A 16,082-nucleotide genomic window follows, 5' to 3' on the forward strand; every position below is an offset into this window, starting at 1 on the left:
ATCCAAACCGTCATCGAACCCATCGTTCTACCATTCCTAGACCGGCAAGGGAACTTGCTGTTCCAACAGGACAATGCACGTCCGCATGTATCCCGTGCCACCCAACGTGCTCTAGAAGGTGTAAGTCAACTACCCTGGCCAGCAAGATCTCCGGATCTGTCCCCCATTGAGCATGTTTGGGACTGGATGAAGCGTCGTCTCACGCGGTCTGCACGTCCAGCACGAACGCTGGTCCAACTGAGGCGCCAGGTGGAAATGGCATGGCAAGCCGTTCCACAGGACTACATCCAGTATCTCTACGATCGTCTCCATGGGAGAATAGCAGCCTGCATTGCTGCGAAAGGTGGATATACACTGTACTAGTGCCGACATTGTGCATGCTCTGTTGCCTGTGTCTATGTGCCTGTGGTTCTGTCAGTGTGATCATGTGATGTATCTGACCCCAGGAATGTGTCAATAAAGTTTCCCCTTCCTGGGACAATGAATTCACGGTGTTCTTATTTCAATTTCCAGGAGTGTAGTTGTTAAAACCCGCTAAGTAAGATTTCAGGGTGTGATAGACGTCTGTCTACAAGGACCTACCAGCTCAGGTTTTCCACATCTCAGCGACACTTTTTCGTGAATCAAATAAACCTATGACCATTCGTACTGTCTTCCCTCGTGTACGCTCAATATACCTTGTAAGTCCAATTAGAGATGTGTCCCACCCAGTTGAGCAAAATTCTAAGCTGAGCTTGAGACAAATAGGACAATACAGACAACGCTGTGAATGTCACTGCTTATTGATGATAGAAGTCTGTGGCAGCTACGGCTCCACTGCCACTGTCAGTCAGGGCCACGGACCTCCCACGAGTATCACGCTCTCCAACTCTTCCGGCGAACGTGATGTCGGTCACGCAGCCTCCGCGCCACGGCTTGTAGGCAACCCACCGTATAGCTCTGCTGTGCGTGTAGCGGATCTCGTTTCCCGCGAGGCGCAGGGATCATTAGCCTCTAACGTTGCGCGTGCTAGGGAGGCCAAGTGGAAGAAAGCCTTGTTTACTATCCTCTTCGGACGTGGGAGCCTATGGACTGGCCGAGGATTTCGGGATGGGCAACACTACTCAAGCGGCCGAAAGTGGCGCTCGCGCGGAACATCGTTTTTAGCAGGTGGTCTTTTTTTCGTCTGCCATAGTAGAAGCTCGGGCTCTTGGATTTCTAATGAAGCAGAGCTGAGTGAGTATGCTCTTTCTACTTGCGAACGAAATTTTCATCATTTGATTTCAATCCTTCGCTTTACCTCCTGCATACCAAGCGAAGTGCTGCTGTACCCCAATATAACTATTTTATTAATTGTGTCTGTGTCAGATAGTTTATGTTCTTCAGACTGTGTGACATTGTTAAACTGTCCCCACTAAACACAACCATTGTTGAATTCTCTGGAGCAAATTTATCTATATAACAAATAATAACTGAAATGTTTATTGAGTAATAAGGTCCTTTGGCACACCGTTTGGGATTTCTTGTGTCAAGAAAACACACATGTAGATATGCAGTTTGTAGAAAGTTATGTTGGTACAAGTGTGAAATGAATGTTTTAAATTTGATTGCATTGTTGCGTGTAATAATATTCAATGAAATGTGTTTTTCTGTTAGTCATTTCCTTCAGTTCGGCAGTTCTGTTGCTATGGCACGTTGTGTTGTGAAACGAACATGTCGAAAAATCTAAAATTACAGAGGAAATATGATATACGCCATGAACGGGATCTAGAAGAAGTAATGCAAGTAACAGAAGCAGATTCAGGAGACAGTGACGTGGAGGTTATGTGTCCAGAAACAGAAGACAATATGGAAGAAATTGACATAGTTGAAGAAGTTATTGAAGGAATGGGCAAAGAAGAAGTGATTGATGAGATTCAGATACCAGAGGGAACTACATACAGCAGCATGTAATGGAATGATATGGCAACCAATTGACAAACAACGAAGCAGATATCAGAAACAGGATATTTTGTCTAAATCTAATGGTATCACAAGGATTTCCAGGATTGTGTCTTCGATTACGGATACTTTTATTTTGTCCATTACACCTAAAATAGAGGTCAATGTTGTAGAACACCCAAATCAAAAAGCAGAGACATTTATAATTTTTGGAATGCGATTCATCCTTCTCAGAAATGTAAGTGGGTCATAATAAGTTCGAAATAAATCTTCGGTCTCATAGAGAACCTTGTGACTATGGGAGCACTGAAAGCTAAGAGGCAACTACTTTCTATGTTATGGTCCGCGGAACCTACGCGCCAAGGGAAAATATTTCCAGCTTCTCTTTCGAGAAATAAATTTTCTGAACTTCCTTCTTACATCACATTTGACGGAGACAAATGGGCATATTTTGTGAATTTAGAGAATTATTTACAACTTTTGCACAGGAATGCTGTGTATACAATTATCCAAGTAATCATTTGACAGTGGATGAGCAACTGGCAGCTTTTCGTGGGAAATGTCCGTTTATGGTTTACATGAAGTCCAAACCAACTAAAAAAAAAGTGCCCTCTCCGATGTTAATGTTTGTTTGCTTTCAACTTGCAGGTATACACATGGCAAGATGGATCTATAGAAAACAATCAAGATGCTAGAATTGTAATGGACCTTACTTCTCCTTCAGAATTTGGATGCGGTATTGCAACGGACAACTTTTTTACGAATGTTCCTTCGGCACCAGAGCTCTGGAACAAGGGCTAAATTTGGCTGTACTCCTAGAAAAAAAACCAATCCGAGATCCCATGTGAACTTCAACAGTTGACACTGAAATCATCACGATTTTCATCTGTGTTTGCATTCAAAGAAAATATAATCCTGGTATCATACGTCCCTAAAAAGAAAAAAAACAGTAATTCTTTTGAATTCTGAACATCATGATGATAACTGCGACACAGAAAACGAAAAGTTCAGACCCGATGTTATTCTACACTGAAATAAAACGAGAGGTTCTACTGATACAATGGTCGAAATGATGAACAGTATTCGTGCAATCGGACAACCAAGCGATGGCCATTCATGCCATTCTTGTATATGATTGATACAGCAGCCGTAAATGCCTACACTATTTGGAAGACAAAAATCCTGACTGGAAATCTTTTGTACACGACTAGAGAAGAAAATTTTGTTAGATGTACGACAAGAATTCATAAGGCCTCGCGTGAAGTAAAGAATACAGAAGCTGAATGGAATGCTCGCGAGCAGGAGAACAGCAATGAGGGAATTATTGTTTTGTGAAGATGCAGGCCCAGTGACACAGCAGTCAAATTCATTGGAACCTCTGCAAGGGACTGCCAGTGCTGGACGTTGCAGATTCTGTACTAGGAAAAAACATCGGAAGTATTAACCAAATACAGAAAGTGCTATTCTTTTGTGTGTAGTGAACATGCAGTTATGAAAATGGAAAAAAATTGCATTGATTCGAATTGAAAAGTGCGTGATCACTAACAGTCATTGCATTTGGAAAAAGACTTTAAAATTTAGGTAATTTGTTACCAACACACTTGAAGCAAGATTCATTTTCTTATTAGACTTTTCTTCTTCTTCGTTTCACCCAACTTTGGGGTACGTTGAATCAGTCACTTCTGTGTGTTCTGTGCCTTTCTTTTCGCCCAGTACTGCTTCATTCTTTCTGATCTTGCTTTTCTTTCCTCATCAGAGATGACAATCGTTCTTTTCTTTCTATTTTGGAGCTGGAATCCCTCTTTTCTGTCTTTGCTTATCATTTTTGCGGTCCTGTCTGTGAGCATTTTTTCTGTGATGTGTAGTTCTCTTAAGTCTTTCTCTGTTTGGATAAACCAATTTGGTTTGGATTTTTTATTCCTGAAGTAGTCAAACATTCTTTTTGTAAGTCTATTTGGGTTCATTCTGAGAATGTGCCCATAAAACTCAATTCTTCTTTTCCTCATTGTATCCGAAAGTTTTTCTGTGGTTTTGTAGAGTGTTTCATTTTTGGTATGAATTAGTTTGTCGTTATGAAATTTGGGGCCTAAAATTTTTCTCAATATTTTTCTTTCTTTGATCTCTAGCCTTTCAATTGGGCCATGGTTAGTGATAGATAATGTCTCAGCTGCATATAGTGCTTCTGGTTTAATGACTTTTTATTATAAGTATTTTTAGTAAGCTGAAAGGCTAGTTCAACTTTGTTTCTTCTTAATTCTATTGCTTTTTTCTAATCCATTCACCAAGATATTTGAATTCTTTAACAATTTCGATCTTTTGGTCTCTTACTTTAAGATATTTCATTGGCTTTTTTATATTTGTGATTATTTTGGTTTTTTCAAAAGAAATTTTAAGGCCTATTTTCTCTGCTTGTTTCTGTAATTCGAGGATCTGTTCTTTGGCTTCTTCCCATGTTTCAGCTAGTAGGGCCATATCATCTGCAAATGCTAGGCAATTAACCTTGTTGCCTTTGTTTTTTGTTCCTAGTCGGATTCCACTATTGATTTTCTTGTTCCATTCTCTTACTATTTTTTCTAGGGCACAGTTAAATAACAATGGAGAGAGTCCATCATCTTGTCGTACTCCAGTTTTTATCTCAAATAGGTCTGAGAGTTCTCCCATAAATTTAATTTTGGAGTATGTGTTGGCGATGGTTTCTCTAATTAGGTTTGTAGTTTTATTGTCTAGGTTCAATTCTTTTAATATGGAGATTAGAGATTCCCCGTCTATGGAGTCGTACGCCTTTTGAAAGTCAATGAATGTGATGACATACGCTTTTGCTCTCGATTTTTGGTAGGCCATAAGATTTTTAAGGTTTAGAATTTGTTCTGGGCAGGATCTTCCCTTTCTGAAGCCTGCCTGGTATTCTCCAAGTTGACAATCTAGCTGGGGTTCTGCTCTGTTCAAAAGGACTTTAGACAGTATTTTGTATGTTACGTCAAGGAGCGAAATCCCTCTGTAATTGTTGGGGTCTGTTCTGGATCCCCTCTTATGAATTGGGTGAATGAGGGCCATCTTCCATTCATCCGGAATTCTTTCTGTTTTCCATATTTCTTCAAATATGTTTTGGAGAGATTCTATGGCATTTCTATTGACATTTTTCCACAGTTCAGCTGTAATTTGGTTCTCTCCCGAAGCCTTATAGTTTTTGAGATTCAAAATGATTGATTGTAGTTCCTCGACGGTGGGTGGTTCTGAGTTAGGACTTGTTGAAGTTGAGTTGCTGAAATCCATTTTTTCAATTGGTTCTTTACAGTTGAGAAGGTTTCTGAAATATTCCCTCAAAATTTTGCAATTATCCCTGTTGTTGTGTGCAATATTACCATTTTTATCTTGTAATTGGAGTGTCGGTGGGCTGTACTGGGTTATTTTTTGTTTAAAAGTTCTGTAAAAGCTCCTAGTCTTGTTTTTGTTGAAGTCTTCGTTGATCTGCAAAAGGAGTTGATCTTCTTGTGCTTTTTTAATTCTTTTGAGGTTTTTACTCACTAGTTTTCTTACACTCAGGAAATTTTGCCTATTATATTCATTTTTCTGAGATTGCATCTGTTGCCATGCTTTCTTTCTTTGCTCAATAAGTTTGTCACATTCCTCTGTCCACCATGCGTGTTTTTTGATTTTGGTTATAGGTGCTATTTGTTCAGCTTTGGTTAGTAGGCTTTCCTTCATTTGATCCCAATTTTGGTTCCTTATATCTTGAGTCGCGAGGGGAAACTCCTTCGAATTCATTATCTTTTCTGGATCGTATCTTCTGCTTTTGGGTTTACTGTTTCTATCTTTCCTTTTGGGGATAATTTTGAGTTTTATTTTAGAAAGATAGTGATCAGAATCCAAGTTTGCTCCTCTGAGTACTTTGACATTTTGTATTTCTGTATGGTGTTTCCATTTTATCGCCACATGATCAAGTTGAAATTCACCCAAGTGTGGGTTTGGTGAGGTCCATGTCTTCTGTTTTCTGGGTAGTCTCTTAAAGGCTGTGGATTTCAGGATCAAGCCATGCGCTTGGCAGAGTTCTACTAATCTGACTCCATTTTGGTTAGTTCTGTTGTGCGCTGCGTAGTTTCCAACAATGTTTTTGTATTTCTTCTCTTTTCCTACTTGAGCATTGAAGTCCCCCGTAAGTATGATGTTGTGTTTGTCTGGGATCTTTTGCACCACGTCATCTAGTTGTTCCCAAAAACGTTCCACCTTTTCCTTAATTTTCCTATTGTCTTCATTTATGGGGGCATGTGCATTCACAATTGTGTATACTCTATTAGCAGATTTAAAAGTGAGTGTGGAGAGTCTTTCCGATTGTGATTGAAAGCTGATAATGGAGTCTAAAATACTTTTATCTATTATAAAGCCCGTTCCGAGGTGGGGTGTGTTTTTCATTATTCTTTTGCCTACCTTTCCTTTGTATATTCTGAAACCTCCGGAATCAAAATTGTTTTCATCTATGTATCGAGTTTCTTGTAGTGATGTTATGAGTATTCTATGATGTTTGAGGGTATCTGTAAGATGTTTTAATTTTCCTGTTTTTAAAAGAGAGTTTACATTGAAAGTAGCTATGTAACTTGTTTTTTTACATTTCAATTTGCTTGATGTCTCATCATGTCCCGATTCATCTCTGTGCAATGCTGCAGACTCCCCAGAATCCGATAGTCTGCTTGCGCACCTTGGTGCGGTGGATTGTCCACCTGGGGTAATTTGTTTCACATTACACTCTTCCATGATTGATAGTATTATGTAAGGGGTGACTCTTCGAGCCACAAATTTACAACCACGGTTGTTAGCCCTGGAGGTTTTTCCCAGCAGCCCCTAACCTGGGGAACAGACGCTGACCAAAGACCGCCCAATGTGAGACAGTCGCCTTTGGATTTCTGGTCCTGTGTTGGTCCACGGGTGGTATTTTATTTCCCACCTACCCTACATATCTGTAGAGCTTTCCCCTATCCGCCACCTGGGGACGCGCCCGGTAGGGGAACAGGTTCCCCCTCGGGTATTAGACTTTTATTTAAAAGATTATTCTTTTTCCAGTTCTGGGCTATTGTATGTGATTACCTTTGTTTCTACACATGAACCAAGTCTAACATTATATTTGGCTTTGTCCTACTCTGGTGTCTCGTTGTTATACCATGTTATTCGTGTAGCTTGGTACGCAGAAAGTTGAGGCAGTAATTGGTTGACATACAGAACAGCCTTTAAAGGATTATTACAACAACACTTAGCGATCATACCGTCCTCATGATGAAATTTTTTGTTTTGTTTATTTCCTTGTTACTGCATGCCTATTAATATGCATCCATAATATCACAGAACATCAACGCATCAGTGAAATTAGTGACCACTGCTAACGGTCCGAGCCTACTTTTAGTCTAACAGTGCTGGCTGACCGATAGCGCAAATCGAGACAGCGCGGTTCCTTCCTAGCTTGCGCACAGTTAAGATTGCTCCTCGCGCCTACGAAATGAATAGAAACACAGTCCCACTATGTGATACATAGCATTCTTTTGTAGGCTGCTTTGTCAAAAGATGTTTATTGACTGGATACGACTATGATAAGTTGGTGTTCATTCGAGTAGCACTCTTAACACTATCATCTGGGCCCCATAGTTTCAGTTAATATGGATTAAAATGGACACAAACTATCACATTAGACATTTTGTAAACAAGAAAAATTACAGCTAAGCAAACGGGAGTGCTACTGCTTACACATGTAATATTTATCGGTTTCAGGGCATCTGCCTACACAGGAAACGAAACATTTCTCTAAACCACAGTCTTAATTTTTTTCTGCAAGATGTCTAATGAGTAATGAGTGAGTATGAATTTGTAGTAGGACCAGCTGGGAACAAAGTTCCATTAAAAGCAGCCGAAGGGTTGGTGAAATGAGTCATTAATTAATTTTTAAAAATGCGAAGTAGTAGCGTGTTTAATTCTGTGGAAAAATACAGATAATTCTAACGTACTCATCTACATCTGTAAGACATCATTAGTTACTGATTTTATCATTTGTTCGTTGACCTCAGAGTTTAATTTCGCAGCCGAGTTACAAATTATCTGTGTCAAATTGTTAATTTAAATATATTTCAGTATTTTTCGTAGGAGATACGGCTTATTGCAGTACGCAGGGATTACTAAATGGACAAGATATTTAATTACGATGTAGTAGGGACCTACTGGTTTTTGAAGCACATCGTTACCATTGAGGGTGCGTAACATGGTAGTTTTGAAACATTGTCGTCGTCACCATAAAAACACGATTCGACTCTGAAATTATCATTCACCGCATTATTCTTAACGACGCACGGAATTTCACTTTATCCATTCACCAACAACAATAACACAAAAAAGAGCATTACAGTGTACAAGCACACATAACAGTCACCATAAACCGAAAAACGTTTGCCTCGTAAGTCGGCGATTTGATATCAAGTCAAAAGGTTGGCAACAGACGCAAATCGACATTACAGTCAATGAAAACAAAAATAAAAGGGACTCGTTCTCATTTCCAGGCTGAAGTTAATTTTCTGTTCGTTGACGAGAGAGCCGTATACAAATCGATAGCTTCACGGTCTCTACCTATGAAAGAAATAATAAAAACTCTTATGAATTTTGGTATGTTGTGTAGTGCCTGAGATACTTAACTATATCGATATACGTGGACTGCTCTTTGTATGACAATTAGCAACAGGTTTGTACATACACCAAAGCAAACAGTGCACGAAAGTATTGGCTACTACACGTCATGGAAGTTAGAACAATGCTATTTGCTACAAGTAGGTAAGATATTTGAAATCATGTTATTGGGTTATTATTGTTAAAGTATTGTTGCGAGTGAGTTGAGAGGAATATAGATTACGGTTTCATGTCTAGCCGACTATGAGGTAATTACAGATGAAGCATAGGACTGGCAACAAAACCAGCCGTTCCCTTTTCAAAGTAACAACATCGGCTTGCAAATAAGCGATTTAGGGAAAACATAGAAAACCTAAAGTTTGATGGCCATTCTAAACTCGCTCCTTCAGTTTTATCCAATGAGCCGCCTTGATCGATGTTACCAACTGCAGATTAAAATTCTGATTTTGAAAAGTCTTGATTTGCCAGAATAGCTGTAAGGCTATTGAAATTACGTTTCTCGGCCAAACAGAGCATCCCCACGTATCTATATGCTATGAAAAAGGCCATAAACAGGCCCAGTAACCACAAACAAAAAACAAGCCTCACCTACCCACAAAATATTCGCCACATAACCTATACCTACGAAGCACGATATTAATCGCAAGTCATGCGTCCAAAAATGAAAACTCAAAAGAAACTCTCTACAAAGAAGTCAATTTGTAACGCCGGAAATGCATATCCTCCTATTTCCATCTATTGTACTATTATTTTTTTTCCTTGTTTTGTTACCTCAAGATATGACATTTCTGTCTCTTTATATATTGTAATTGTTTTACTGTTTGTATATATATATTTATGCACTTATGTCGATGTATAATTGGTTTGTTTCGTAAATATTATTTGTATTTTTACGCTGGGTCTTGCCTAGGGAAAACTGCTATCGAACGATTACAACGATGGGTCGTGTGAAGAATCAAAGTGTGTAGGATCTTTGGTAGTGTTAACTCTGCCGCGTGGAGCGGGCAGGAGTCTGGCTGGAGTAGCGAGTGGAGCAGGTGTGTGGTGTGAAGCTCCCGCGAGTTGCCGCGCTTTCGGGGTTTGGCAGCATGTAATTGCGCTCGACTTGCGATGATAGTTTCTGACATGGTGTCGCGGACGGGAAGCATTAGCTGGCGCACATCAAGAGCCCGTTTCGTCTGGTGACCGTGTCGAGATGAAGGCGCGCCAACATCCAGCTTCTGCAACAGCGACGGCCGACAATGAGTGACTGTCGCCACATCCTCGATCGACGGCTTCAAACCTTTAATCAACCAACAAGGAAGACTGGAAGCACGTAAAGTTTTAGAACTGTATGGCAGACCTCAGCTTTTCAAACTGTTCAAATCACAAAATTACAGCAACGTAGCATGAACCTTTGTTGCTCATTGTCCCAATTGCATTGCCAAGCAGGGTCCCTTCTTTTTCCGAAATGAACCCGAGTGTCGTTGAAATTCAAACGCCAGCATAATTCCATTTCACTGCTTTAATTTCAAAGTTCACTTTAAGTATTCATAGCTGGCTACAATATTTAGATTACACATGCACAAATTAAGAGTGCGAGTTTTGTTACCGTATTTTAGCTTGCCTGTGACTGCAGCTCAGCTTGGTACGTGCTAAATTTTACTTTTGTTAATTGTTCAGAGTCATTTAATTCAAGGTCAAAGTTAAATCTCTTATTTCTAAATTGCGTAGAGTCAAGTTGCTTTTGAAATGATTGTTGAGGTAGTCCAAGACTAACCGTAGTTTACTGAATTTCGACGTGCTTCAGAAAGAAAGCTCACTATTAACTTCAGTCACTAAATTAACTTTCGATTTTCCGGTTTTATTAATTCTTTTGCTAAATTAAGTGTAGCGAAATTTATTACTTCTGACAAACTTTCAGTTTTCACACTACACGTGTCAACCTCCAGTTGCCACGCTTCTAGTGCTAATTATATGTGTAATAACCTTTCTTTTTCAGTTACTATAGTAATTGTCCTTAGGACTGGCGACCGTAATTTCCCCCAAATCTCAAATATCTAATTACCGCTAGTTAATTGTTAACGTAACGGCCGTACATTTACTTTCTTCATTAACTTTACCCCTTTTCAAAATTAATTTCCACCAGTTTCATTTGCATTTTTCCTTTCATTTAGATGTAACCCTTTCCTCCCTCTTTACCGACAGATTAACTTCGGTGACGATTGCTTTTTCCCAAATTTCCATTAGGTACACGCGGTTTAATTTTTCACTGTCATTAAGGTCGATAAGTGAGGGGGAGGTTACAAATTGTCATACGAAGTTGTATCTTTGGTGTCTGCAAAAAATTCTGAAAGTAGAATATAGAAATCGTTGTAAAAGGAAGTACAGATGAATGTTCAGGAATATATCCTGTACTTGTCACCTGCACAGTAAAGTAATATGAATAGAGTAACGTCCTATTTTTTCCCAAAGACTGACGGATTGTATGGAGGTACACATGACATATGTGATATGAAAATCTATAGTTAAAGGGACATGGACACAAAAAGCAACCAGATTTATTTCTAAAATAAGAGTAAAGGAAGAAGAGTCACCATGGAGTACAACTATAATATGTGTGGGAGTGCTAGTGAATCAACAGTGTAAGTTATTTACAAATCATATTAGATGACACCCAAAAACGTTCAGTAAACAGTGTTCCGTCATACATTTGTGTATGTATAACAGTTCGTAGCTTCATATTGAGTCATACATTGTCTGAAACTTATTGATGATCTTGCACCTTTATCATTTTATCTGACAGCGGCATCGTCGAGTCCCTGGCCAAATATGCGAAGGGGAGCTACATCTTCGGGTTACTTTACACAGGAGGAACCCATCAAAACATTTCTAGCAGAGAACATCATGTGCCAGAAAAAATTTCTAATTACTTTCGTTATCACAGAATCTTAGATAAAGTCGGCGCTTTCGTTGTAGCGATACAAGTTGAAACGTCCCCTTTGAACAATTTATACATGACTGTGCTTAACCTGACACACAATATTTTTTAGCGCAACGCAATCTGACTTTCAAAAAATCCCTACGAAAGAATGGCCCTGACTAACATTAACCTATACGTTTCACAAATCACTTACCTCACAAAAATCTTCGCTGCTCAAGCTACTGCAATACAGCGAGCGCCACTACTGCCAACTAAATAAAAGATTCAAACTATGGAAGGCACTAACTACTGATAGGGATAGTTAGCAAATGAAAGATATTAATAGAGAACAAACAATGTATTTACCTTGATATCATCATGTATAAATATAGCAGTTCATGACAAATTACAAATCTCCGCCATCTCTCTCCCCACATCCACCACTGCTGGCGGCTCACCTCCAACTGCGCAACGCTACACGCTGTTCACATCCAGCTGCCTAACACTACAATGGCGAGAATTACAACAATGCAAAGCAGCCACAGACTGCACACAGCACAGCCAGTGATTTTCATATTGAGCGCTACGTAACGTTGCCAATAAGAAAACATAAACAGCCTACTTACATAGAGAAAACATAAACAGCCTACTTACATAGCCCCCATGCTCCCTACAAAAAATTTTACAAATTTTTTTTGGGCAGTGGCCAATAATGATTTGATAAAATTTTTCATAATTACAATAACAAAGAAATCAAATGCACACACTTATTGATACAATGTTGGTCAAAAGCTAAAATTTTCTCACAGTCCATAAAGATAGTCCTGATCATTCATCATAACAGTAATTACAGGTTTTTTTTCACAAAGTCTCATTAGTAAAAGAAATTGCACACAGAAGTAGTGGATTTCCATGCAGTGTTGAAGAAGTAGTGTTGTCCTTCCAATGGAAAGACAGTGCTGACTCTTGACATGCATACAGGTAATGGGCCACAACAGAGCAAACCCACAGCAGAGTCATTCGAAGTTTGGAAGAATATTGGTAGGTAGGTCATCACAGAGCAGACCCACTGTAGTCCTGGTAGAGATTATGGTAATGGTGGGCCATCAAAGATGCAGACCCACTGTAGTCCTTGTAGAGATAATGGTAATGGTGGGCCATCAAAGATGCAGACCCACTGTAGTCCTTGTAGAGATGGCCAGCAGCCATCTGTTGCGATTGTGCAGGTGCACACTCACCATCAAAGAGTCTTGCGGAGAATATAGAAAGTCCATAAACCACCACTTGTGCACTCACAAAGTTTTTGGAATTGTCCTTAGAACCAACAACGCTGTTATCCAGTCCCTTGCTGAATCATTAACACACGTGCAAACACTAACAGTCCCTACTTCTCACATATTGTCCATATACTATGACCAACAGAAATGTGTGCAGTGAAATGAATGCTTACATGTTACTTAGTTTGATAAACTGGTGTCAATTACAATTTTATAACATGAGAATACAATTACAAAGATACAGAAAACATCATTGAAACATAATAATACAGATAACATTTGTAGATAATAGGGGCTTTACAAAAGAATAGAAATAAACATATACATCTGTGTTACAGGAATTATGACGTAAGTAGATACATAAAATATCAGAATAACTTTTGGAACATCAACTTTATACATGAGCACTTAAACAGAATGAATAATGTTTAACATCTTTACAAAGAAAATAACATATTATTAATGCCAATTATATTTGAGGATAACAGTATTCCTCATCATAGTGAATGTAGCTTAATATTAAAAGAGAAAAAAATTCTATGAAACTACACAGAGACAGGAAGAAAACAAATACACAAGGGTACACAAACAAGTACTGGGATAACACAAAAGGAAAGGACAGGGTTCGTTTTCAGTGTAACATTTGGTACTGCAGTCCATCCGAAAACTTCATTCTATAGATCTTTCGTCTTATTTCAACCTTTGCTTCCACCAAAAAGATCTTATCCAAGCATGCTTTCTGTATTCTGTTCATATTTCTTTCAAAATAATTATTTCTGATTGAACAATACTCATTTGGGCCCAAATCCTTTTTATATAACTTCGCAATGCATTCTTTACCTATTCTCCATAGTCAGTTTCTCATATAGTCTACCCCCTCTTAAGCTAACTTAAATCTACTGAGCTCAGATGCTAAACTAAGGGACGAGGCAATGCAGCAGCACGTAAAACAATTATTATAAACAGCAATGAAAAAAATGGAAAATTGCAAAGCAAGCTACAGTATAAATTAGCAAAAGTCAAATTCAATAACACTATGCCTGGCAAACAGCAGCAACTTATACCTAAACATGACATAGCACAAGCAGAAAAAATATTACACTAAAATGGCCATGTCTAATACCTATGTCACATCTTAACATTAGAGTGATGCATCACAATTTATTCTACAAAAGAAATTACCAAGTACTTGAAAAGAAAATTATGAATGCAGTTCCTGTGAAGGTAAATGTCGCTTTGTGCTCCCTCATTTTTTTGAAAAAAATTATTATATACTCGATCTGTAGACAGAAAATATTTATATTAGTATATCTATAAAATCTTATTTTAACCAATGCTGCAGTGCAGCTAGAAACTTGATATTAAACAAAATGTGTAAATAAATACATAAAGCAAGCCATATGGCATTTTTCTTAACTAGCAAGGCAATAGCTGTGAAATGTTTCTCATCGTTTCATTAGGCATTTCAGTAAATATCATAAATTACGAGCTCCACAGTATGCTTTCAACAAGGAGATGTCAGTAGCGCGGACAATGGCCTTCCCTTTCTTTTTTTTCTACCTGTGCTTCTGACGAGGCACTCACACTAATGGCTTGTTCTCCAGGCGTGTGACACACCTGTGTGCCCACGACGCATTATGTGCAGGTGGTCACCTAACCTTCGTAGGGAAATATTTACGACAGCAGTCTCCGCTACAGTGACAGTCATATATACAAAATTTCACAGGTCGAGAATTTACTTTGCAAATGTGTAGAAACAAAATCCTATGAATATAACAGTGTCCAAAAAAATTCGTCAGCATTGTGATACAGTCACACATTTACACACATTTAATAACTCTTAAAGTACGATTCTTGGTTTCCAACATACTTCTTATTCCTCATATACGGTAGCATCATCTTATTGATCATAAACATACCTCAACAGTATAATACACATCGTCGTCATAATAATAACATCATAACACTTCAGTCAAATCTCAAAATCGTCGTAGCTTCCTCCAATAATTTCAAAACCTAAAAAAATTCTCTGCTCATGTCAAAAGTGTCAGCTGCCTCAAACGTACTTTAAAAATCATGATCCCATACCAAATATATCATTCAAAGCTCTCATAGTATCACAATGGTTCCAAAAAAATATGAACAGTTCACTAAGTACAGACAAAATACAATTTCGTAAGTGTGAAGTTATCCAACGGTATAATTACGTAAACATCTGTCACTGATGTAGTAAAAAAAAGTTTGTCTCTCTCAGTTAAATGATCAGATAGCTGTGTAATTTGTGTGTTAGAGAAATATGGTACCGATGTGTAAAGTTGTATAAGCAAATACCATATTAGCTAGGGTTCCTTGTGGTTGCCACACACATGGTACACAAAGTAAGCGTGTACCCCCCTGAGGATTAATGTAATTATGCCCTCAGGTGTTACAGATTACAGCAATGCAATGAAATGTATCACGGAAAACTTTCTTTGTAATTCAAAAATCTTAAAAAATAAATGTTTTAAGTACAAAATTAATCACTCAAATACGTGTACTGTAGCGCTAAATGTGCGTCTTGTTGCAACATAATCTGTGTGGAAGTGTCGTAGTTATCGTCCTCCGAAAGCTAAGTTCTGCATAAGTCAATGTACTTACCTCATAAAACACAAAAGTGAAATGCTTTGCGTATAGATATCGTAGTTATTACGCTTATTGTTGTAATGAAGAAAGTACTGTACAGTAACGTATTGTTATGCCACGAAAAAGGCTGTCTCATTGTTGCTATACCACAAAAGTTACTACTAAAACATGTTTTTCTTCCTAGAAGAATTCAGAAAACTGTGCAGATATAAAACAGATACACTGCAAAAGCAACATTGTGAATTGTCACTCATTAGTAGCGGCGTGATAACATCGTGTAGCTGTCACATAAACTAACCACTGTGTCCTCTGGTATCTCACAGAAAGTACTTTAAACCCAGAATGTATTTTCAAGTAAACCAAAAGTTGCATTAAAATCTCATTAGCAGTACCAGTATGTGTACTAAGTACGTAAGCCTGATAGTCGTTACGTAATCGTGCAACTAACAAGCAAGAATGTACAATTAACAACACTGTGTCGTCTGTTCATTATAACAATGCATTCGTAATTTCTGTTTAAATAAGTTCTCTTGGTTCTTGACTGGATATTTCACTTCAAACATTGTTGCATGTTAACAGATTCTAAATCTGACAAAGCATACTAGAAATGTGAAGTGAAAAGTTTGATGGCAAAGACAAAGTTAAAAAGCAGATTATCTTTCAATAAACGGTTTTACATGTGAAATGTGGTGTAAACCTTTACT

This window comes from Schistocerca americana, chromosome 3, assembly GCF_021461395.2.
Source record: "Schistocerca americana isolate TAMUIC-IGC-003095 chromosome 3, iqSchAmer2.1, whole genome shotgun sequence".
NCBI classification, from domain to species: domain Eukaryota; kingdom Metazoa; phylum Arthropoda; class Insecta; order Orthoptera; family Acrididae; genus Schistocerca; species Schistocerca americana.